Source organism: Heptranchias perlo, chromosome 9 (assembly GCF_035084215.1).
Source record: "Heptranchias perlo isolate sHepPer1 chromosome 9, sHepPer1.hap1, whole genome shotgun sequence".
In the NCBI taxonomy this organism is placed as follows: Eukaryota; Metazoa; Chordata; class Chondrichthyes; order Hexanchiformes; family Hexanchidae; genus Heptranchias; species Heptranchias perlo.
In genome coordinates this window covers 2,174,742-2,199,875 of record NC_090333.1, presented here as the reverse complement: position 1 = coordinate 2,199,875, position 25,134 = coordinate 2,174,742, and the positions used below count along the sequence as shown (strand labels likewise).

The 25,134-nt window shown below is 49.8% G+C and overlaps 3 non-coding genes and 8 pseudogenes across 3 annotated transcripts; all 11 read left to right on the top strand.

The window, feature by feature from the left end:
• The first annotated feature begins 1,459 nt into the window (after window positions 1-1,459).
• LOC137325935 (U2 spliceosomal RNA) lies at window positions 1,460-1,668 on the top strand (annotated as a pseudogene).
• A 2,090-nt stretch (window positions 1,669-3,758) lies between these two features.
• Window positions 3,759-3,967, top strand: LOC137325934 (U2 spliceosomal RNA; annotated as a pseudogene).
• Window positions 3,968-6,057: 2,090 nt separating this feature from the next.
• On the top strand, window positions 6,058-6,277 carry LOC137325931 (U2 spliceosomal RNA; annotated as a pseudogene).
• Window positions 6,278-8,359: 2,082 nt separating this feature from the next.
• Window positions 8,360-8,568, top strand: LOC137325933 (U2 spliceosomal RNA; annotated as a pseudogene).
• Window positions 8,569-10,664: 2,096 nt separating this feature from the next.
• LOC137325932 (U2 spliceosomal RNA) lies at window positions 10,665-10,873 on the top strand (annotated as a pseudogene).
• Window positions 10,874-12,969: 2,096 nt separating this feature from the next.
• LOC137325871 (U2 spliceosomal RNA) lies at window positions 12,970-13,174 on the top strand (annotated as a pseudogene).
• Window positions 13,175-15,256: 2,082 nt separating this feature from the next.
• On the top strand, window positions 15,257-15,461 carry LOC137325870 (U2 spliceosomal RNA; annotated as a pseudogene).
• Window positions 15,462-17,360: 1,899 nt separating this feature from the next.
• Window positions 17,361-17,551, top strand: LOC137325783 (U2 spliceosomal RNA). Its single transcript, XR_010964023.1, has one exon. It is a non-coding gene; the product is annotated as a U2 spliceosomal RNA (small nuclear RNA).
• Window positions 17,552-19,464: 1,913 nt separating this feature from the next.
• On the top strand, window positions 19,465-19,655 carry LOC137325782 (U2 spliceosomal RNA). Its single transcript, XR_010964022.1, has one exon. It is a non-coding gene; the product is annotated as a U2 spliceosomal RNA (small nuclear RNA).
• A 2,096-nt stretch (window positions 19,656-21,751) lies between these two features.
• On the top strand, window positions 21,752-21,971 carry LOC137325930 (U2 spliceosomal RNA; annotated as a pseudogene).
• A 1,899-nt stretch (window positions 21,972-23,870) lies between these two features.
• On the top strand, window positions 23,871-24,061 carry LOC137325781 (U2 spliceosomal RNA). Its single transcript, XR_010964021.1, has one exon. It is a non-coding gene; the product is annotated as a U2 spliceosomal RNA (small nuclear RNA).
• The last annotated feature ends 1,073 nt before the right edge of the window (window positions 24,062-25,134 follow it).

The following is a 25,134-nucleotide window of genomic DNA, read 5'->3' as shown; positions in this document are numbered from 1 at the left end:
CTGGGGGGAGGGAGGCAGGGAGGGACGGACGCACGCACGCACGCAGGGAAATCAGCACAAAGCAGGTCCCCTGGAATCTCACACCTGCGTCCCAGAAAACAGGTCTCCTGGTCAAAGCAGTCCTGCCCGCCCTGCCATTAACGTGACAATGGACAGGGCCCGGCAGCTTGAGACACATCTTTTTTTCAATATGCAAGTTCTTTTTAAAAAGGTTTCCTTCCACAGCAGCTCTGAGTTAGAGTTAGAGTTAGAGTGAGAGAGAGAGAGAGAGAGAGAGAGAGAGACTGACTGACACTGACTCTCACACACACACACACACAGACACACACCGTCTCCCATCCGATTGGTGGACTATGGGATTGAAAATCTAACTTTTAGTTTCAATGCAGCGCGTTGTTGTTGTAATATAGAACTGCAAGTTGCCGTTGTAGTCGTAGTTTCGAATCAGCACAAAGTAGGTGCCTCCCTGGAATGTCACACCTGCGTCCCGGAAAACAGGTCTCCTGGTCAAAGCAGTCCCGCCCCGCCCTGGGATTAACATGACAATGAACGGGGCCCAGTCAGGGAGCAGTTTGAAAGACATTTTTCAATATGCACTTCTGAAACATTAACGCCTTGTTTCTTCCGACAGTTTAACCAGCGATTAACATGACAATGGACAGGGCCCAGTCAGGGAGCAGCTTGAGAGACACCTTTCAATAGGCACTTCTGAAACATTAACGCCTTGTTTCTTTCGACAGTTTAGCCAGCCTTTAACACGTCTTGTGTTTTTATTTCCCATTTCCAGCCAGCCAGCCAGCCAGCCAGCCGAGCCAGCCTCTGCAGTATTTTTTTTCATTGGTCTTGCCTGCCGTGGAATGAATGTTTCAACACGAGCTGCCGATTGTCAGCACCTCACCTCTTTCTCAATTGGCCGTTGCAATCTCACTCACTCACTGTGAGACACGTCACATCACGTCACTAGTTTTCCTTAAAGAGGTCTCCTTCCACGGCAGTTCGTTAGTGACTGAGACTGACTGACGGAGGTCCGGTGAGACCCAACCCTCTCCCATCTGATTGGTGGCCTACTGGCAAATTTACCAATCTGTCAAGCAATCCTGGCAAGAAAGGGAAAAAAATCTTTAAACTCATCCACTGTTGCAATTAGAAACGGTGGCAAAAATGTGGCCAGAGTGGGAGAGAACGGCAGTGCTTCTAGACTGCATTAAACACAGGCAGCCAGAGACCAAAGAGGGAGTGCAAACAGGAGCCGAGATCAATTCGCATCGAGCGCGTCATCGCTTCTCGGCCTTTTGGCTAAGATCAAGTGGTCAAGTGGGGGAAGGCAACCATTTGGAGCCTTCCTGCCATTATATGCCGGGGGGATGCAGTCAGGGAGAAATCCCCTCGGGCAGAGTGTAGAGCTTTGGCTTGTAGAGCTTTGGCTTGATGTAATGTCACTGCAAGGAATCTGGAATGAATCTGAAAGGCAATAAGGCACCCCAGAGTGTCAGAAAAAAAAAAAAAAAAAAAAAATCTGTTCTTATCAGTTTAATATCTGATACGTCCCCTATCTGGGGACCATATATTAAATTGATTTTTGGAACAGGGAGATGGAACAGGGGCTTGCTCCGTCCACTCCACGCATCGACCCAGTATTGCAGTGTCTCTGGGAACGGTGCACCTCCCTGTGGGGAGATATTCAAAAGGAAAAACAGCTCTTTCCCAGCGTCTCTGTGTGTGTGTGTGTGTGTGTGTGTGCGTATGTATTATTACTGAGAATAAAGCTGATATATTACACTTACTTTCTCAGCTCAGTGGTATTTCTTTCTTCTCCTCGGCTGAATGCCGCTCGCACGTAGCGATATAATTCAAAGTGCAAAATAACTTGGTGCCGTTGACTTTGAACAAGCAGGGTCTGCTTTCAAATGCAAGCTGCGCTCCCGAACTGGACTGTCTGTCTGTTTGTCAAGGAGAGGAAAAGGTGGCGGTGGTGAGGGTGGAGCATTAGCGCTCAGGAGGGGAGACTTTCTTTGAGTGGTGCCAATTAATCTGCACCAGAAAGTCATCCCCCCGACCGGGATTCGAACCCGGGTCTCAACGAGTTTAAAAGGTTGCGTCTTAGACCACTAGACCACCGGAGGGAACTGCCTCAACTCCCTGGGAACTTGTACAAGAGGCTGAGGACACGCACGCCTGCTGCGCTGCGCTGCGCTGCGCTGGCAGCAGCGACCAGCAGGGGGCCGACCGGCTGATCCTTCCCTTTCACAGGCAGGCTTTTGACCCTCGATTAAACGACAAAGGTGTTCAGAAGGAAGGCCTGGGGGGAGGGAGGCAGGGAGGGACGGACGCACGCACGCACGCAGGGAAATCAGCACAAAGCAGGTCCCCTGGAATCTCACACCTGCGTCCCAGAAAACAGGTCTCCTGGTCAAAGCAGTCCTGCCCGCCCTGCCATTAACGTGACAATGGACAGGGCCCGGCAGCTTGAGACACATCTTTTTTTCAATATGCAAGTTCTTTTTAAAAAGGTTTCCTTCCACAGCAGCTCTGAGTTAGAGTTAGAGTTAGAGTGAGAGAGAGAGAGAGAGAGAGAGAGAGAGACTGACTGACACTGACTCTCACACACACACACACACAGACACACACCGTCTCCCATCCGATTGGTGGACTATGGGATTGAAAATCTAACTTTTAGTTTCAATGCAGCGCGTTGTTGTTGTAATATAGAACTGCAAGTTGCCGTTGTAGTCGTAGTTTCGAATCAGCACAAAGTAGGTGCCTCCCTGGAATGTCACACCTGCGTCCCGGAAAACAGGTCTCCTGGTCAAAGCAGTCCCGCCCCGCCCTGGGATTAACATGACAATGAACGGGGCCCAGTCAGGGAGCAGTTTGAAAGACATTTTTCAATATGCACTTCTGAAACATTAACGCCTTGTTTCTTCCGACAGTTTAACCAGCGATTAACATGACAATGGACAGGGCCCAGTCAGGGAGCAGCTTGAGAGACACCTTTCAATAGGCACTTCTGAAACATTAACGCCTTGTTTCTTTCGACAGTTTAGCCAGCCTTTAACACGTCTTGTGTTTTTATTTCCCATTTCCAGCCAGCCAGCCAGCCAGCCAGCCGAGCCAGCCTCTGCAGTATTTTTTTTCATTGGTCTTGCCTGCCGTGGAATGAATGTTTCAACACGAGCTGCCGATTGTCAGCACCTCACCTCTTTCTCAATTGGCCGTTGCAATCTCACTCACTCACTGTGAGACACGTCACATCACGTCACTAGTTTTCCTTAAAGAGGTCTCCTTCCACGGCAGTTCGTTAGTGACTGAGACTGACTGACGGAGGTCCGGTGAGACCCAACCCTCTCCCATCTGATTGGTGGCCTACTGGCAAATTTACCAATCTGTCAAGCAATCCTGGCAAGAAAGGGAAAAAAATCTTTAAACTCATCCACTGTTGCAATTAGAAACGGTGGCAAAAATGTGGCCAGAGTGGGAGAGAACGGCAGTGCTTCTAGACTGCATTAAACACAGGCAGCCAGAGACCAAAGAGGGAGTGCAAACAGGAGCCGAGATCAATTCGCATCGAGCGCGTCATCGCTTCTCGGCCTTTTGGCTAAGATCAAGTGGTCAAGTGGGGGAAGGCAACCATTTGGAGCCTTCCTGCCATTATATGCCGGGGGGATGCAGTCAGGGAGAAATCCCCTCGGGCAGAGTGTAGAGCTTTGGCTTGTAGAGCTTTGGCTTGATGTAATGTCACTGCAAGGAATCTGGAATGAATCTGAAAGGCAATAAGGCACCCCAGAGTGTCAGAAAAAAAAAAAAAAAAAAAAAATCTGTTCTTATCAGTTTAATATCTGATACGTCCCCTATCTGGGGACCATATATTAAATTGATTTTTGGAACAGGGAGATGGAACAGGGGCTTGCTCCGTCCACTCCACGCATCGACCCAGTATTGCAGTGTCTCTGGGAACGGTGCACCTCCCTGTGGGGAGATATTCAAAAGGAAAAACAGCTCTTTCCCAGCGTCTCTGTGTGTGTGTGTGTGTGTGTGTGTGCGTATGTATTATTACTGAGAATAAAGCTGATATATTACACTTACTTTCTCAGCTCAGTGGTATTTCTTTCTTCTCCTCGGCTGAATGCCGCTCGCACGTAGCGATATAATTCAAAGTGCAAAATAACTTGGTGCCGTTGACTTTGAACAAGCAGGGTCTGCTTTCAAATGCAAGCTGCGCTCCCGAACTGGACTGTCTGTCTGTTTGTCAAGGAGAGGAAAAGGTGGCGGTGGTGAGGGTGGAGCATTAGCGCTCAGGAGGGGAGACTTTCTTTGAGTGGTGCCAATTAATCTGCACCAGAAAGTCATCCCCCCGACCGGGATTCGAACCCGGGTCTCAACGAGTTTAAAAGGTTGCGTCTTAGACCACTAGACCACCGGAGGGAACTGCCTCAACTCCCTGGGAACTTGTACAAGAGGCTGAGGACACGCACGCCTGCTGCGCTGCGCTGCGCTGCGCTGGCAGCAGCGACCAGCAGGGGGCCGACCGGCTGATCCTTCCCTTTCACAGGCAGGCTTTTGACCCTCGATTAAACGACAAAGGTGTTCAGAAGGAAGGCCTGGGGGGAGGGAGGCAGGGAGGGACGGACGCACGCACGCACGCAGGGAAATCAGCACAAAGCAGGTCCCCTGGAATCTCACACCTGCGTCCCAGAAAACAGGTCTCCTGGTCAAAGCAGTCCTGCCCGCCCTGCCATTAACGTGACAATGGACAGGGCCCGGCAGCTTGAGACACATCTTTTTTTCAATATGCAAGTTCTTTTTAAAAAGGTTTCCTTCCACAGCAGCTCTGAGTTAGAGTTAGAGTTAGAGTGAGAGAGAGAGAGAGAGAGAGAGAGAGAGACTGACTGACACTGACTCTCACACACACACACACACAGACACACACCGTCTCCCATCCGATTGGTGGACTATGGGATTGAAAATCTAACTTTTAGTTTCAATGCAGCGCGTTGTTGTTGTAATATAGAACTGCAAGTTGCCGTTGTAGTCGTAGTTTCGAATCAGCACAAAGTAGGTGCCTCCCTGGAATGTCACACCTGCGTCCCGGAAAACAGGTCTCCTGGTCAAAGCAGTCCCGCCCCGCCCTGGGATTAACATGACAATGAACGGGGCCCAGTCAGGGAGCAGTTTGAAAGACATTTTTCAATATGCACTTCTGAAACATTAACGCCTTGTTTCTTCCGACAGTTTAACCAGCGATTAACATGACAATGGACAGGGCCCAGTCAGGGAGCAGCTTGAGAGACACCTTTCAATAGGCACTTCTGAAACATTAACGCCTTGTTTCTTTCGACAGTTTAGCCAGCCTTTAACACGTCTTGTGTTTTTATTTCCCATTTCCAGCCAGCCAGCCAGCCAGCCAGCCGAGCCAGCCTCTGCAGTATTTTTTTTCATTGGTCTTGCCTGCCGTGGAATGAATGTTTCAACACGAGCTGCCGATTGTCAGCACCTCACCTCTTTCTCAATTGGCCGTTGCAATCTCACTCACTCACTGTGAGACACGTCACATCACGTCACTAGTTTTCCTTAAAGAGGTCTCCTTCCACGGCAGTTCGTTAGTGACTGAGACTGACTGACGGAGGTCCGGTGAGACCCAACCCTCTCCCATCTGATTGGTGGCCTACTGGCAAATTTACCAATCTGTCAAGCAATCCTGGCAAGAAAGGGAAAAAAATCTTTAAACTCATCCACTGTTGCAATTAGAAACGGTGGCAAAAATGTGGCCAGAGTGGGAGAGAACGGCAGTGCTTCTAGACTGCATTAAACACAGGCAGCCAGAGACCAAAGAGGGAGTGCAAACAGGAGCCGAGATCAATTCGCATCGAGCGCGTCATCGCTTCTCGGCCTTTTGGCTAAGATCAAGTGGTCAAGTGGGGGAAGGCAACCATTTGGAGCCTTCCTGCCATTGTATGCCGGGGGGATGCAGTCAGGGAGAAATCCCCTCGGGCAGAGTGTAGAGCTTTGGCTTGTAGAGCTTTGGCTTGATGTAATGTCACTGCAAGGAATCTGGAATGAATCTGTAAGGCAATAAGGCACCCCAGAGTGTCAGAAAAAAAAAAAAAAAAAAAAAAAAAAAAAAAAATCTGTTCTTATCAGTTTAATATCTGATACGTCCCCTATCTGGGGACCATATATTAAATTGATTTTTGGAACAGGGAGATGGAACAGGGGCTTGCTCCGTCCACTCCACGCATCGACCCAGTATTGCAGTGTCTCTGGGAACGGTGCACCTCCCTGTGGGGAGATATTCAAAAGGAAAAACAGCTCTTTCCCAGCGTCTCTGTGTGTGTGTGTGTGTGCGTATGTATTATTACTGAGAATAAAGCTGATATATTACACTTACTTTCTCAGCTCAGTGGTATTTCTTTCTTCTCCTCGGCTGAATGCCGCTCGCACGTAGCGATATAATTCAAAGTGCAAAATAACTTGGTGCCGTTGACTTTGAACAAGCAGGGTCTGCTTTCAAATGCAAGCTGCGCTCCCGAACTGGACTGTCTGTCTGTTTGTCAAGGAGAGGAAAAGGTGGCGGTGGTGAGGGTGGAGCATTAGCGCTCAGGAGGGGAGACTTTCTTTGAGTGGTGCCAATTAATCTGCACCAGAAAGTCATCCCCCCGACCGGGATTCGAACCCGGGTCTCAACGAGTTTAAAAGGTTGCGTCTTAGACCACTAGACCACCGGAGGGAACTGCCTCAACTCCCTGGGAACTTGTACAAGAGGCTGAGGACACGCACGCCTGCTGCGCTGCGCTGCGCTGCGCTGGCAGCAGCGACCAGCAGGGGGCCGACCGGCTGATCCTTCCCTTTCACAGGCAGGCTTTTGACCCTCGATTAAACGACAAAGGTGTTCAGAAGGAAGGCCTGGGGGGAGGGAGGCAGGGAGGGACGGACGCACGCACGCACGCAGGGAAATCAGCACAAAGCAGGTCCCCTGGAATCTCACACCTGCGTCCCAGAAAACAGGTCTCCTGGTCAAAGCAGTCCTGCCCGCCCTGCCATTAACGTGACAATGGACAGGGCCCGGCAGCTTGAGACACATCTTTTTTTCAATATGCAAGTTCTTTTTAAAAAGGTTTCCTTCCACAGCAGCTCTGAGTTAGAGTTAGAGTTAGAGTGAGAGAGAGAGAGAGAGAGAGAGAGAGAGACTGACTGACACTGACTCTCACACACACACACACACAGACACACACCGTCTCCCATCCGATTGGTGGACTATGGGATTGAAAATCTAACTTTTAGTTTCAATGCAGCGCGTTGTTGTTGTAATATAGAACTGCAAGTTGCCGTTGTAGTCGTAGTTTCGAATCAGCACAAAGTAGGTGCCTCCCTGGAATGTCACACCTGCGTCCCGGAAAACAGGTCTCCTGGTCAAAGCAGTCCCGCCCCGCCCTGGGATTAACATGACAATGAACGGGGCCCAGTCAGGGAGCAGTTTGAAAGACATTTTTCAATATGCACTTCTGAAACATTAACGCCTTGTTTCTTCCGACAGTTTAACCAGCGATTAACATGACAATGGACAGGGCCCAGTCAGGGAGCAGCTTGAGAGACACCTTTCAATAGGCACTTCTGAAACATTAACGCCTTGTTTCTTTCGACAGTTTAGCCAGCCTTTAACACGTCTTGTGTTTTTATTTCCCATTTCCAGCCAGCCAGCCAGCCAGCCAGCCGAGCCAGCCTCTGCAGTATTTTTTTTCATTGGTCTTGCCTGCCGTGGAATGAATGTTTCAACACGAGCTGCCGATTGTCAGCACCTCACCTCTTTCTCAATTGGCCGTTGCAATCTCACTCACTCACTGTGAGACACGTCACATCACGTCACTAGTTTTCCTTAAAGAGGTCTCCTTCCACGGCAGTTCGTTAGTGACTGAGACTGACTGACGGAGGTCCGGTGAGACCCAACCCTCTCCCATCTGATTGGTGGCCTACTGGCAAATTTACCAATCTGTCAAGCAATCCTGGCAAGAAAGGGAAAAAAATCTTTAAACTCATCCACTGTTGCAATTAGAAACGGTGGCAAAAATGTGGCCAGAGTGGGAGAGAACGGCAGTGCTTCTAGACTGCATTAAACACAGGCAGCCAGAGACCAAAGAGGGAGTGCAAACAGGAGCCGAGATCAATTCGCATCGAGCGCGTCATCGCTTCTCGGCCTTTTGGCTAAGATCAAGTGGTCAAGTGGGGGAAGGCAACCATTTGGAGCCTTCCTGCCATTATATGCCGGGGGGATGCAGTCAGGGAGAAATCCCCTCGGGCAGAGTGTAGAGCTTTGGCTTGTAGAGCTTTGGCTTGATGTAATGTCACTGCAAGGAATCTGGAATGAATCTGAAAGGCAATAAGGCACCCCAGAGTGTCAGAAAAAAAAAAAAAAAAAAAAAATCTGTTCTTATCAGTTTAATATCTGATACGTCCCCTATCTGGGGACCATATATTAAATTGATTTTTGGAACAGGGAGATGGAACAGGGGCTTGCTCCGTCCACTCCACGCATCGACCCAGTATTGCAGTGTCTCTGGGAACGGTGCACCTCCCTGTGGGGAGATATTCAAAAGGAAAAACAGCTCTTTCCCAGCGTCTCTGTGTGTGTGTGTGTGTGTGTGTGTGTGTGTGCGTATGTATTATTACTGAGAATAAAGCTGATATATTACACTTACTTTCTCAGCTCAGTGGTATTTCTTTCTTCTCCTCGGCTGAATGCCGCTCGCACGTAGCGATATAATTCAAAGTGCAAAATAACTTGGTGCCGTTGACTTTGAACAAGCAGGGTCTGCTTTCAAATGCAAGCTGCGCTCCCGAACTGGACTGTCTGTCTGTTTGTCAAGGAGAGGAAAAGGTGGCGGTGGTGAGGGTGGAGCATTAGCGCTCAGGAGGGGAGACTTTCTTTGAGTGGTGCCAATTAATCTGCACCAGAAAGTCATCCCCCCGACCGGGATTCGAACCCGGGTCTCAACGAGTTTAAAAGGTTGCGTCTTAGACCACTAGACCACCGGAGGGAACTGCCTCAACTCCCTGGGAACTTGTACAAGAGGCTGAGGACACGCACGCCTGCTGCGCTGCGCTGCGCTGCGCTGGCAGCAGCGACCAGCAGGGGGCCGACCGGCTGATCCTTCCCTTTCACAGGCAGGCTTTTGACCCTCGATTAAACGACAAAGGTGTTCAGAAGGAAGGCCTGGGGGGAGGGAGGCAGGGAGGGACGGACGCACGCACGCACGCAGGGAAATCAGCACAAAGCAGGTCCCCTGGAATCTCACACCTGCGTCCCAGAAAACAGGTCTCCTGGTCAAAGCAGTCCTGCCCGCCCTGCCATTAACGTGACAATGGACAGGGCCCGGCAGCTTGAGACACATCTTTTTTTCAATATGCAAGTTCTTTTTAAAAAGGTTTCCTTCCACAGCAGCTCTGAGTTAGAGTTAGAGTTAGAGTGAGAGAGAGAGAGAGAGAGAGAGAGAGAGACTGACTGACACTGACTCTCACACACACACACACACAGACACACACCGTCTCCCATCCGATTGGTGGACTATGGGATTGAAAATCTAACTTTTAGTTTCAATGCAGCGCGTTGTTGTTGTAATATAGAACTGCAAGTTGCCGTTGTAGTCGTAGTTTCGAATCAGCACAAAGTAGGTGCCTCCCTGGAATGTCACACCTGCGTCCCGGAAAACAGGTCTCCTGGTCAAAGCAGTCCCGCCCCGCCCTGGGATTAACATGACAATGAACGGGGCCCAGTCAGGGAGCAGTTTGAAAGACATTTTTCAATATGCACTTCTGAAACATTAACGCCTTGTTTCTTCCGACAGTTTAACCAGCGATTAACATGACAATGGACAGGGCCCAGTCAGGGAGCAGCTTGAGAGACACCTTTCAATAGGCACTTCTGAAACATTAACGCCTTGTTTCTTTCGACAGTTTAGCCAGCCTTTAACACGTCTTGTGTTTTTATTTCCCATTTCCAGCCAGCCAGCCAGCCAGCCAGCCGAGCCAGCCTCTGCAGTATTTTTTTTCATTGGTCTTGCCTGCCGTGGAATGAATGTTTCAACACGAGCTGCCGATTGTCAGCACCTCACCTCTTTCTCAATTGGCCGTTGCAATCTCACTCACTCACTGTGAGACACGTCACATCACGTCACTAGTTTTCCTTAAAGAGGTCTCCTTCCACGGCAGTTCGTTAGTGACTGAGACTGACTGACGGAGGTCCGGTGAGACCCAACCCTCTCCCATCTGATTGGTGGCCTACTGGCAAATTTACCAATCTGTCAAGCAATCCTGGCAAGAAAGGGAAAAAAATCTTTAAACTCATCCACTGTTGCAATTAGAAACGGTGGCAAAAATGTGGCCAGAGTGGGAGAGAACGGCAGTGCTTCTAGACTGCATTAAACACAGGCAGCCAGAGACCAAAGAGGGAGTGCAAACAGGAGCCGAGATCAATTCGCATCGAGCGCGTCATCGCTTCTCGGCCTTTTGGCTAAGATCAAGTGGTCAAGTGGGGGAAGGCAACCATTTGGAGCCTTCCTGCCATTATATGCCGGGGGGATGCAGTCAGGGAGAAATCCCCTCGGGCAGAGTGTAGAGCTTTGGCTTGTAGAGCTTTGGCTTGATGTAATGTCACTGCAAGGAATCTGGAATGAATCTGAAAGGCAATAAGGCACCCCAGAGTGTCAGAAAAAAAAAAAAAAAAAAAAAATCTGTTCTTATCAGTTTAATATCTGATACGTCCCCTATCTGGGGACCATATATTAAATTGATTTTTGGAACAGGGAGATGGAACAGGGGCTTGCTCCGTCCACTCCACGCATCGACCCAGTATTGCAGTGTCTCTGGGAACGGTGCACCTCCCTGTGGGGAGATATTCAAAAGGAAAAACAGCTCTTTCCCAGCGTCTCTGTGTGTGTGTGTGTGTGTGTGTGTGTGTGTGCGTATGTATTATTACTGAGAATAAAGCTGATATATTACACTTACTTTCTCAGCTCAGTGGTATTTCTTTCTTCTCCTCGGCTGAATGCCGCTCGCACGTAGCGATATAATTCAAAGTGCAAAATAACTTGGTGCCGTTGACTTTGAACAAGCAGGGTCTGCTTTCAAATGCAAGCTGCGCTCCCGAACTGGACTGTCTGTCTGTTTGTCAAGGAGAGGAAAAGGTGGCGGTGGTGAGGGTGGAGCATTAGCGCTCAGGAGGGGAGACTTTCTTTGAGTGGTGCCAATTAATCTGCACCAGAAAGTCATCCCCCCGACCGGGATTCGAACCCGGGTCTCAACGAGTTTAAAAGGTTGCGTCTTAGACCACTAGACCACCGGAGGGAACTGCCTCAACTCCCTGGGAACTTGTACAAGAGGCTGAGGACACGCACGCCTGCTGCGCTGCGCTGCGCTGCGCTGGCAGCAGCGACCAGCAGGGGGCCGACCGGCTGATCCTTCCCTTTCACAGGCAGGCTTTTGACCCTCGATTAAACGACAAAGGTGTTCAGAAGGAAGGCCTGGGGGGAGGGAGGCAGGGAGGGACGGACGCACGCACGCACGCAGGGAAATCAGCACAAAGCAGGTCCCCTGGAATCTCACACCTGCGTCCCAGAAAACAGGTCTCCTGGTCAAAGCAGTCCTGCCCGCCCTGCCATTAACGTGACAATGGACAGGGCCCGGCAGCTTGAGACACATCTTTTTTTCAATATGCAAGTTCTTTTTAAAAAGGTTTCCTTCCACAGCAGCTCTGAGTTAGAGTTAGAGTTAGAGTGAGAGAGAGAGAGAGAGAGAGAGAGAGAGACTGACTGACACTGACTCTCACACACACACACACACAGACACACACCGTCTCCCATCCGATTGGTGGACTATGGGATTGAAAATCTAACTTTTAGTTTCAATGCAGCGCGTTGTTGTTGTAATATAGAACTGCAAGTTGCCGTTGTAGTCGTAGTTTCGAATCAGCACAAAGTAGGTGCCTCCCTGGAATGTCACACCTGCGTCCCGGAAAACAGGTCTCCTGGTCAAAGCAGTCCCGCCCCGCCCTGGGATTAACATGACAATGAACGGGGCCCAGTCAGGGAGCAGTTTGAAAGACATTTTTCAATATGCACTTCTGAAACATTAACGCCTTGTTTCTTCCGACAGTTTAACCAGCGATTAACATGACAATGGACAGGGCCCAGTCAGGGAGCAGCTTGAGAGACACCTTTCAATAGGCACTTCTGAAACATTAACGCCTTGTTTCTTTCGACAGTTTAGCCAGCCTTTAACACGTCTTGTGTTTTTATTTCCCATTTCCAGCCAGCCAGCCAGCCAGCCAGCCGAGCCAGCCTCTGCAGTATTTTTTTTCATTGGTCTTGCCTGCCGTGGAATGAATGTTTCAACACGAGCTGCCGATTGTCAGCACCTCACCTCTTTCTCAATTGGCCGTTGCAATCTCACTCACTCACTGTGAGACACGTCACATCACGTCACTAGTTTTCCTTAAAGAGGTCTCCTTCCACGGCAGTTCGTTAGTGACTGAGACTGACTGACGGAGGTCCGGTGAGACCCAACCCTCTCCCATCTGATTGGTGGCCTACTGGCAAATTTACCAATCTGTCAAGCAATCCTGGCAAGAAAGGGAAAAAAATCTTTAAACTCATCCACTGTTGCAATTAGAAACGGTGGCAAAAATGTGGCCAGAGTGGGAGAGAACGGCAGTGCTTCTAGACTGCATTAAACACAGGCAGCCAGAGACCAAAGAGGGAGTGCAAACAGGAGCCGAGATCAATTCGCATCGAGCGCGTCATCGCTTCTCGGCCTTTTGGCTAAGATCAAGTGGTCAAGTGGGGGAAGGCAACCATTTGGAGCCTTCCTGCCATTGTATGCCGGGGGGATGCAGTCAGGGAGAAATCCCCTCGGGCAGAGTGTAGAGCTTTGGCTTGTAGAGCTTTGGCTTGATGTAATGTCACTGCAAGGAATCTGGAATGAATCTGTAAGGCAATAAGGCACCCCAGAGTGTCAGAAAAAAAAAAAAAAAAAATCTGTTCTTATCAGTTTAATATCTGATACGTCCCCTATCTGGGGACCATATATTAAATTGATTTTTGGAACAGGGAGATGGAACAGGGGCTTGCTCCGTCCACTCCACGCATCGACCCAGTATTGCAGTGTCTCTGGGAACGGTGCACCTCCCTGTGGGGAGATATTCAAAAGGAAAAACAGCTCTTTCCCAGCGTCTCTGTGTGTGTGTGTGTGTGCGTATGTATTATTACTGAGAATAAAGCTGATATATTACACTTACTTTCTCAGCTCAGTGGTATTTCTTTCTTCTCCTCGGCTGAATGCCGCTCGCACGTAGCGATATAATTCAAAGTGCAAAATAACTTGGTGCCGTTGACTTTGAACAAGCAGGGTCTGCTTTCAAATGCAAGCTGCGCTCCCGAACTGGACTGTCTGTCTGTTTGTCAAGGAGAGGAAAAGGTGGCGGTGGTGAGGGTGGAGCATTAGCGCTCAGGAGGGGAGACTTTCTTTGAGTGGTGCCAATTAATCTGCACCAGAAAGTCATCCCCCCGACCGGGATTCGAACCCGGGTCTCAACGAGTTTAAAAGGTTGCGTCTTAGACCACTAGACCACCGGAGGGAACTGCCTCAACTCCCTGGGAACTTGTACAAGAGGCTGAGGACACGCACGCCTGCTGCGCTGCGCTGCGCTGCGCTGGCAGCAGCGACCAGCAGGGGGCCGACCGGCTGATCCTTCCCTTTCACAGGCAGGCTTTTGACCCTCGATTAAACGACAAAGGTGTTCAGAAGGAAGGCCTGGGGGGAGGGAGGCAGGGAGGGACGGACGCACGCACGCACGCAGGGAAATCAGCACAAAGCAGGTCCCCTGGAATCTCACACCTGCGTCCCAGAAAACAGGTCTCCTGGTCAAAGCAGTCCTGCCCGCCCTGCCATTAACGTGACAATGGACAGGGCCCGGCAGCTTGAGACACATCTTTTTTTCAATATGCAAGTTCTTTTTAAAAAGGTTTCCTTCCACAGCAGCTCTGAGTTAGAGTTAGAGTTAGAGTGAGAGAGAGAGAGAGAGAGAGAGAGAGAGACTGACTGACACTGACTCTCACACACACACACACACAGACACACACCGTCTCCCATCCGATTGGTGGACTATGGGATTGAAAATCTAACTTTTAGTTTCAATGCAGCGCGTTGTTGTTGTAATATAGAACTGCAAGTTGCCGTTGTAGTCGTAGTTTCGAATCAGCACAAAGTAGGTGCCTCCCTGGAATGTCACACCTGCGTCCCGGAAAACAGGTCTCCTGGTCAAAGCAGTCCCGCCCCGCCCTGGGATTAACATGACAATGAACGGGGCCCAGTCAGGGAGCAGTTTGAAAGACATTTTTCAATATGCACTTCTGAAACATTAACGCCTTGTTTCTTCCGACAGTTTAACCAGCGATTAACATGACAATGGACAGGGCCCAGTCAGGGAGCAGCTTGAGAGACACCTTTCAATAGGCACTTCTGAAACATTAACGCCTTGTTTCTTTCGACAGTTTAGCCAGCCTTTAACACGTCTTGTGTTTTTATTTCCCATTTCCAGCCAGCCAGCCAGCCAGCCAGCCGAGCCAGCCTCTGCAGTATTTTTTTTCATTGGTCTTGCCTGCCGTGGAATGAATGTTTCAACACGAGCTGCCGATTGTCAGCACCTCACCTCTTTCTCAATTGGCCGTTGCAATCTCACTCACTCACTGTGAGACACGTCACATCACGTCACTAGTTTTCCTTAAAGAGGTCTCCTTCCACGGCAGTTCGTTAGTGACTGAGACTGACTGACGGAGGTCCGGTGAGACCCAACCCTCTCCCATCTGATTGGTGGCCTACTGGCAAATTTACCAATCTGTCAAGCAATCCTGGCAAGAAAGGGAAAAAAATCTTTAAACTCATCCACTGTTGCAATTAGAAACGGTGGCAAAAATGTGGCCAGAGTGGGAGAGAACGGCAGTGCTTCTAGACTGCATTAAACACAGGCAGCCAGAGACCAAAGAGGGAGTGCAAACAGGAGCCGAGATCAATTCGCATCGAGCGCGTCATCGCTTCTCGGCCTTTTGGCTAAGATCAAGTGGTCAAGTGGGGGAAGGCAACCATTTGGAGCCTTCCTGCCATTGTATGCCGGGGGGATGCAGTCAGGGAGAAATCCCCTCGGGCAGAGTGTAGAGCTTTGGCTTGTAGAGCTTTGGCTTGATGTAATGTCACTGCAAGGAATCTGGAATGAATCTGTAAGGCAATAAGGCACCCCAGAGTGTCAGAAAAAAAAAAAAAAAAAATCTGTTCTTATCAGTTTAATATCTGATACGTCCCCTATCTGGGGACCATATATTAAATTGATTTTTGGAACAGGGAGATGGAACAGGGGCTTGCTCCGTCCACTCCACGCATCGACCCAGTATTGCAGTGTCTCTGGGAACGGTGCACCTCCCTGTGGGGAGATATTCAAAAGGAAAAACAGCTCTTTCCCAGCGTCTCTGTGTGTGTGTGTGTGTGCGTATGTATTATTACTGAGAATAAAGCTGATATATTACACTTACTTTCTCAGCTCAGTGGTATTTCTTTCTTCTCCTCGGCTGAATGCCGCTCGCACGTAGCGATATAATTCAAAGTGCAAAATAACTTGGTGCCGTTGACTTTGAACAAGCAGGGTCTGCTTTCAAATGCAAGCTGCGCTCCCGAACTGGACTGTCTGTCTGTTTGTCAAGGAGAGGAAAAGGTGGCGGTGGTGAGGGTGGAGCATTAGCGCTCAGGAGGGGAGACTTTCTTTGAGTGGTGCCAATTAATCTGCACCAGAAAGTCATCCCCCCGACCGGGATTCGAACCCGGGTCTCAACGAGTTTAAAAGGTTGCGTCTTAGACCACTAGACCACCGGAGGGAACTGCCTCAACTCCCTGGGAACTTGTACAAGAGGCTGAGGACACGCACGCCTGCTGCGCTGCGCTGCGCTGCGCTGGCAGCAGCGACCAGCAGGGGGCCGACCGGCTGATCCTTCCCTTTCACAGGCAGGCTTTTGACCCTCGATTAAACGACAAAGGTGTTCAGAAGGAAGGCCTGGGGGGAGGGAGGCAGGGAGGGACGGACGCACGCACGCACGCAGGGAAATCAGCACAAAGCAGGTCCCCTGGAATCTCACACCTGCGTCCCAGAAAACAGGTCTCCTGGTCAAAGCAGTCCTGCCCGCCCTGCCATTAACGTGACAATGGACAGGGCCCGGCAGCTTGAGACACATCTTTTTTTCAATATGCAAGTTCTTTTTAAAAAGGTTTCCTTCCACAGCAGCTCTGAGTTAGAGTTAGAGTTAGAGTGAGAGAGAGAGAGAGAGAGAGAGAGAGAGACTGACTGACACTGACTCTCACACACACACACACACAGACACACACCGTCTCCCATCCGATTGGTGGACTATGGGATTGAAAATCTAACTTTTAGTTTCAATGCAGCGCGTTGTTGTTGTAATATAGAACTGCAAGTTGCCGTTGTAGTCGTAGTTTCGAATCAGCACAAAGTAGGTGCCTCCCTGGAATGTCACACCTGCGTCCCGGAAAACAGGTCTCCTGGTCAAAGCAGTCCCGCCCCGCCCTGGGATTAACATGACAATGAACGGGGCCCAGTCAGGGAGCAGTTTGAAAGACATTTTTCAATATGCACTTCTGAAACATTAACGCCTTGTTTCTTCCGACAGTTTAACCAGCGATTAACATGACAATGGACAGGGCCCAGTCAGGGAGCAGCTTGAGAGACACCTTTCAATAGGCACTTCTGAAACATTAACGCCTTGTTTCTTTCGACAGTTTAGCCAGCCTTTAACACGTCTTGTGTTTTTATTTCCCATTTCCAGCCAGCCAGCCAGCCAGCCAGCCGAGCCAGCCTCTGCAGTATTTTTTTTCATTGGTCTTGCCTGCCGTGGAATGAATGTTTCAACACGAGCTGCCGATTGTCAGCACCTCACCTCTTTCTCAATTGGCCGTTGCAATCTCACTCACTCACTGTGAGACACGTCACATCACGTCACTAGTTTTCCTTAAAGAGGTCTCCTTCCACGGCAGTTCGTTAGTGACTGAGACTGACTGACGGAGGTCCGGTGAGACCCAACCCTCTCCCATCTGATTGGTGGCCTACTGGCAAATTTACCAATCTGTCAAGCAATCCTGGCAAGAAAGGGAAAAAAATCTTTAAACTCATCCACTGTTGCAATTAGAAACGGTGGCAAAAATGTGGCCAGAGTGGGAGAGAACGGCAGTGCTTCTAGACTGCATTAAACACAGGCAGCCAGAGACCAAAGAGGGAGTGCAAACAGGAGCCGAGATCAATTCGCATCGAGCGCGTCATCGCTTCTCGGCCTTTTGGCTAAGATCAAGTGTAGTATCTGTTCTTATCAGTTTAATATCTGATACGTCCCCTATCTGGGGACCATATATTAAATTGATTTTTGGAACAGGGAGATGGAACAGGGGCTTGCTCCGTCCACTCCACGCATCGACCCAGTATTGCAGTGTCTCTGGGAACGGTGCACCTCCCTGTGGGGAGATATTCAAAAGGAAAAACAGCTCTTTCCCAGCGTCTCTGTGTGTGTGTGTGTGTGTGTGTGTGTGTGTGCGTATGTATTATTACTGAGAATAAAGCTGATATATTACACTTACTTTCTCAGCTCAGTGGTATTTCTTTCTTCTCCTCGGCTGAATGCCGCTCGCACGTAGCGATATAATTCAAAGTGCAAAATAACTTGGTGCCGTTGACTTTGAACAAGCAGGGTCTGCTTTCAAATGCAAGCTGCGCTCCCGAACTGGACTGTCTGTCTGTTTGTCAAGGAGAGGAAAAGGTGGCGGTGGTGAGGGTGGAGCATTAGCGCTCAGGAGGGGAGACTTTCTTTGAGTGGTGCCAATTAATCTGCACCAGAAAGTCATCCCCCCGACCGGGATTCGAACCCGGGTCTCAACGAGTTTAAAAGGTTGCGTCTTAGACCACTAGACCACCGGAGGGAACTGCCTCAACTCCCTGGGAACTTGTACAAGAGGCTGAGGACACGCACGCCTGCTGCGCTGCGCTGCGCTGCGCTGGCAGCAGCGACCAGCAGGGGGCCGACCGGCTGATCCTTCCCTTTCACAGGCAGGCTTTTGACCCTCGATTAAACGACAAAGGTGTTCAGAAGGAAGGCCTGGGGGGAGGGAGGCAGGGAGGGACGGACGCACGCACGCACGCAGGGAAATCAGCACAAAGCAGGTCCCCTGGAATCTCACACCTGCGTCCCAGAAAACAGGTCTCCTGGTCAAAGCAGTCCTGCCCGCCCTGCCATTAACGTGACAATGGACAGGGCCCGGCAGCTTGAGACACATCTTTTTTTCAATATGCAAGTTCTTTTTAAAAAGGTTTCCTTCCACAGCAGCTCTGAGTTAGAGTTAGAGTTAGAGTGAGAGAGAGAGAGAGAGAGAGAGAGAGAGACTGACTGACACTGACTCTCACACACACACACACACAGACACACACCGTCTCCCATCCGATTGGTGGACTATGGGATTGAAAATCTAACTTTTAGTTTCAATGCAGCGCGTTGTTGTTGTAATATAGAACTGCAAGTTGCCGTTGTAGTCGTACTTTCGAATCAGCACAAAGTAGGTGCCTCCCTGGAATGTCACACCTGCGTCCCGGAAAACAGGTCTCCTGGTCAAAGCAGTCCCGCCCCGCCCTGGGATTAACATGACAATGAACGGGGCCCAGTCAGGGAGCAGTTTGAAAGACATTTTTCAATATGCACTTCTGAAACATTAACGCCTTGTTTCTTCCGACAGTTTAACCAGCGATTAACATGACAATGGACAGGGCCCAGTCAGGGAGCAGCTTGAGAGACACCTTTCAATAGGCACTTCTGAAACATTAACGCCTTGTTTCTTTCGACAGTTTAGCCAGCCTTTAACACGTCTTGTGTTTTTATTTCCCATTTCCAGCCAGCCAGCCAGCCAGCCAGCCGAGCCAGCCTCTGCAGTATTTTTTTTCATTGGTCTTGCCTGCCGTGGAATGAATGTTTCAACACGAGCTGCCGATTGTCAGCACCTCACCTCTTTCTCAATTGGCCGTTGCAATCTCACTCACTCACTGTGAGACACGTCACATCACGTCACTAGTTTTCCTTAAAGAGGTCTCCTTCCACGGCAGTTCGTTAGTGACTGAGACTGACTGACGGAGGTCCGGTGAGACCCAACCCTCTCCCATCTGATTGGTGGCCTACTGGCAAATTTACCAATCTGTCAAGCAATCCTGGCAAGAAAGGGAAAAAAATCTTTAAACTCATCCACTGTTGCAATTAGAAACGGTGGCAAAAATGTGGCCAGAGTGGGAGAGAACGGCAGTGCTTCTAGACTGCATTAAACACAGGCAGCCAGAGACCAAAGAGGGAGTGCAAACAGGAGCCGAGATCAATTCGCATCGAGCGCGTCATCGCTTCTCGGCCTTTTGGCTAAGATCAAGTGTAGTATCTGTTCTTATCAGTTTAATATCTGATACGTCCCCTATCTGGGGACCATATATTAAATTGATTTTTGGAACAGGGAGATGGAACAGGGGCTTGCTCCGTCCACTCCACGCATCGACCCAGTATTGCAGTGTCTCTGGGAACGGTGCACCTCCCTGTGGGGAGATATTCAAAAGGAAAAACAGCTCTTTCCCAGCGTCTCTGTGTGTGTGTGTGTGTGTGTGTGTGTGTGTGCGTATGTATTATTACTGAGAATAAAGCTGATATATTACACTTACTTTCTCAGCTCAGTGGTATTTCTTTCTTCTCCTCGGCTGAATGCCGCTCGCACGTAGCGATATAATTCAAAGTGCAAAATAACTTGGTGCCGTTGACTTTGAACAAGCAGGGTCTGCTTTCAAATGCAAGCTGCGCTCCCGAACTGGACTGTCTGTCTGTTTGTCAAGGAGAGGAAAAGGTGGCGGTGGTGAGGGTGGAGCATTAGCGCTCAGGAGGGGAGACTTTCTTTGAGTGGTGCCAATTAATCTGCACCAGAAAGTCATCCCCCCGACCGGGATTCGAACCCGGGTCTCAACGAGTTTAAAAGGTTGCGTCTTAGACCACTAGACCACCGGAGGGAACTGCCTCAACTCCCTGGGAACTTGTACAAGAGGCTGAGGACACGCACGCCTGCTGCGCTGCGCTGCGCTGCGCTGGCAGCAGCGACCAGCAGGGGGCCGACCGGCTGATCCTTCCCTTTCACAGGCAGGCTTTTGACCCTCGATTAAACGACAAAGGTGTTCAGAAGGAAGGCCTGGGGGGAGGGAGGCAGGGAGGGACGGACGCACGCACGCACGCAGGGAAATCAGCACAAAGCAGGTCCCCTGGAATCTCACACCTGCGTCCCAGAAAACAGGTCTCCTGGTCAAAGCAGTCCTGCCCGCCCTGCCATTAACGTGACAATGGACAGGGCCCGGCAGCTTGAGACACATCTTTTTTTCAATATGCAAGTTCTTTTTAAAAAGGTTTCCTTCCACAGCAGCTCTGAGTTAGAGTTAGAGTTAGAGTGAGAGAGAGAGAGAGAGAGAGAGAGAGAGACTGACTGACACTGACTCTCACACACACACACACACAGACACACACCGTCTCCCATCCGATTGGTGGACTATGGGATTGAAAATCTAACTTTTAGTTTCAATGCAGCGCGTTGTTGTTGTAATATAGAACTGCAAGTTGCCGTTGTAGTCGTAGTTTCGAATCAGCACAAAGTAGGTGCCTCCCTGGAATGTCACACCTGCGTCCCGGAAAACAGGTCTCCTGGTCAAAGCAGTCCCGCCCCGCCCTGGGATTAACATGACAATGAACGGGGCCCAGTCAGGGAGCAGTTTGAAAGACATTTTTCAATATGCACTTCTGAAACATTAACGCCTTGTTTCTTCCGACAGTTTAACCAGCGATTAACATGACAATGGACAGGGCCCAGTCAGGGAGCAGCTTGAGAGACACCTTTCAATAGGCACTTCTGAAACATTAACGCCTTGTTTCTTTCGACAGTTTAGCCAGCCTTTAACACGTCTTGTGTTTTTATTTCCCATTTCCAGCCAGCCAGCCAGCCAGCCAGCCGAGCCAGCCTCTGCAGTATTTTTTTTCATTGGTCTTGCCTGCCGTGGAATGAATGTTTCAACACGAGCTGCCGATTGTCAGCACCTCACCTCTTTCTCAATTGGCCGTTGCAATCTCACTCACTCACTGTGAGACACGTCACATCACGTCACTAGTTTTCCTTAAAGAGGTCTCCTTCCACGGCAGTTCGTTAGTGACTGAGACTGACTGACGGAGGTCCGGTGAGACCCAACCCTCTCCCATCTGATTGGTGGCCTACTGGCAAATTTACCAATCTGTCAAGCAATCCTGGCAAGAAAGGGAAAAAAATCTTTAAACTCATCCACTGTTGCAATTAGAAACGGTGGCAAAAATGTGGCCAGAGTGGGAGAGAACGGCAGTGCTTCTAGACTGCATTAAACACAGGCAGCCAGAGACCAAAGAGGGAGTGCAAACAGGAGCCGAGATCAATTCGCATCGAGCGCGTCATCGCTTCTCGGCCTTTTGGCTAAGATCAAGTGGTCAAGTGGGGGAAGGCAACCATTTGGAGCCTTCCTGCCATTGTATGCCGGGGGGATGCAGTCAGGGAGAAATCCCCTCGGGCAGAGTGTAGAGCTTTGGCTTGTAGAGCTTTGGCTTGATGTAATGTCACTGCAAGGAATCTGGAATGAATCTGTAAGGCAATAAGGCACCCCAGAGTGTCAGAAAAAAAAAAAAAAAAAAAAAAAAAAAAAAAAATCTGTTCTTATCAGTTTAATATCTGATACGTCCCCTATCTGGGGACCATATATTAAATTGATTTTTGGAACAGGGAGATGGAACAGGGGCTTGCTCCGTCCACTCCACGCATCGACCCAGTATTGCAGTGTCTCTGGGAACGGTGCACCTCCCTGTGGGGAGATATTCAAAAGGAAAAACAGCTCTTTCCCAGCGTCTCTGTGTGTGTGTGTGTGTGCGTATGTATTATTACTGAGAATAAAGCTGATATATTACACTTACTTTCTCAGCTCAGTGGTATTTCTTTCTTCTCCTCGGCTGAATGCCGCTCGCACGTAGCGATATAATTCAAAGTGCAAAATAACTTGGTGCCGTTGACTTTGAACAAGCAGGGTCTGCTTTCAAATGCAAGCTGCGCTCCCGAACTGGACTGTCTGTCTGTTTGTCAAGGAGAGGAAAAGGTGGCGGTGGTGAGGGTGGAGCATTAGCGCTCAGGAGGGGAGACTTTCTTTGAGTGGTGCCAATTAATCTGCACCAGAAAGTCATCCCCCCGACCGGGATTCGAACCCGGGTCTCAACGAGTTTAAAAGGTTGCGTCTTAGACCACTAGACCACCGGAGGGAACTGCCTCAACTCCCTGGGAACTTGTACAAGAGGCTGAGGACACGCACGCCTGCTGCGCTGCGCTGCGCTGCGCTGGCAGCAGCGACCAGCAGGGGGCCGACCGGCTGATCCTTCCCTTTCACAGGCAGGCTTTTGACCCTCGATTAAACGACAAAGGTGTTCAGAAGGAAGGCCTGGGGGGAGGGAGGCAGGGAGGGACGGACGCACGCACGCACGCAGGGAAATCAGCACAAAGCAGGTCCCCTGGAATCTCACACCTGCGTCCCAGAAAACAGGTCTCCTGGTCAAAGCAGTCCTGCCCGCCCTGCCATTAACGTGACAATGGACAGGGCCCGGCAGCTTGAGACACATCTTTTTTTCAATATGCAAGTTCTTTTTAAAAAGGTTTCCTTCCACAGCAGCTCTGAGTTAGAGTTAGAGTTAGAGTGAGAGAGAGAGAGAGAGAGAGAGAGAGAGACTGACTGACACTGACTCTCACACACACACACACACAGACACACACCGTCTCCCATCCGATTGGTGGACTATGGGATTGAAAATCTAACTTTTAGTTTCAATGCAGCGCGTTGTTGTTGTAATATAGAACTGCAAGTTGCCGTTGTAGTCGTAGTTTCGAATCAGCACAAAGTAGGTGCCTCCCTGGAATGTCACACCTGCGTCCCGGAAAACAGGTCTCCTGGTCAAAGCAGTCCCGCCCCGCCCTGGGATTAACATGACAATGAACGGGGCCCAGTCAGGGAGCAGTTTGAAAGACATTTTTCAATATGCACTTCTGAAACATTAACGCCTTGTTTCTTCCGACAGTTTAACCAGCGATTAACATGACAATGGACAGGGCCCAGTCAGGGAGCAGCTTGAGAGACACCTTTCAATAGGCACTTCTGAAACATTAACGCCTTGTTTCTTTCGACAGTTTAGCCAGCCTTTAACACGTCTTGTGTTTTTATTTCCCATTTCCAGCCAGCCAGCCAGCCAGCCAGCCGAGCCAGCCTCTGCAGTATTTTTTTTCATTGGTCTTGCCTGCCGTGGAATGAATGTTTCAACACGAGCTGCCGATTGTCAGCACCTCACCTCTTTCTCAATTGGCCGTTGCAATCTCACTCACTCACTGTGAGACACGTCACATCACGTCACTAGTTTTCCTTAAAGAGGTCTCCTTCCACGGCAGTTCGTTAGTGACTGAGACTGACTGACGGAGGTCCGGTGAGACCCAACCCTCTCCCATCTGATTGGTGGCCTACTGGCAAATTTACCAATCTGTCAAGCAATCCTGGCAAGAAAGGGAAAAAAATCTTTAAACTCATCCACTGTTGCAATTAGAAACGGTGGCAAAAATGTGGCCAGAGTGGGAGAGAACGGCAGTGCTTCTAGACTGCATTAAACACAGGCAGCCAGAGACCAAAGAGGGAGTGCAAACAGGAGCCGAGATCAATTCGCATCGAGCGCGTCATCGCTTCTCGGCCTTTTGGCTAAGATCAAGTGTAGTATCTGTTCTTATCAGTTTAATATCTGATACGTCCCCTATCTGGGGACCATATATTAAATTGATTTTTGGAACAGGGAGATGGAACAGGGGCTTGCTCCGTCCACTCCACGCATCGACCCAGTATTGCAGTGTCTCTGGGAACGGTGCACCTCCCTGTGGGGAGATATTCAAAAGGAAAAACAGCTCTTTCCCAGCGTCTCTGTGTGTGTGTGTGTGTGTGTGTGTGTGTGTGCGTATGTATTATTACTGAGAATAAAGCTGATATATTACACTTACTTTCTCAGCTCAGTGGTATTTCTTTCTTCTCCTCGGCTGAATGCCGCTCGCACGTAGCGATATAATTCAAAGTGCAAAATAACTTGGTGCCGTTGACTTTGAACAAGCAGGGTCTGCTTTCAAATGCAAGCTGCGCTCCCGAACTGGACTGTCTGTCTGTTTGTCAAGGAGAGGAAAAGGTGGCGGTGGTGAGGGTGGAGCATTAGCGCTCAGGAGGGGAGACTTTCTTTGAGTGGTGCCAATTAATCTGCACCAGAAAGTCATCCCCCCGACCGGGATTCGAACCCGGGTCTCAACGAGTTTAAAAGGTTGCGTCTTAGACCACTAGACCACCGGAGGGAACTGCCTCAACTCCCTGGGAACTTGTACAAGAGGCTGAGGACACGCACGCCTGCTGCGCTGCGCTGCGCTGCGCTGGCAGCAGCGACCAGCAGGGGGCCGACCGGCTGATCCTTCCCTTTCACAGGCAGGCTTTTGACCCTCGATTAAACGACAAAGGTGTTCAGAAGGAAGGCCTGGGGGGAGGGAGGCAGGGAGGGACGGACGCACGCACGCACGCAGGGAAATCAGCACAAAGCAGGTCCCCTGGAATCTCACACCTGCGTCCCAGAAAACAGGTCTCCTGGTCAAAGCAGTCCTGCCCGCCCTGCCATTAACGTGACAATGGACAGGGCCCGGCAGCTTGAGACACATCTTTTTTTCAATATGCAAGTTCTTTTTAAAAAGGTTTCCTTCCACAGCAGCTCTGAGTTAGAGTTAGAGTTAGAGTGAGAGAGAGAGAGAGAGAGAGAGAGAGAGACTGACTGACACTGACTCTCACACACACACACACACAGACACACACCGTCTCCCATCCGATTGGTGGACTATGGGATTGAAAATCTAACTTTTAGTTTCAATGCAGCGCGTTGTTGTTGTAATATAGAACTGCAAGTTGCCGTTGTAGTCGTA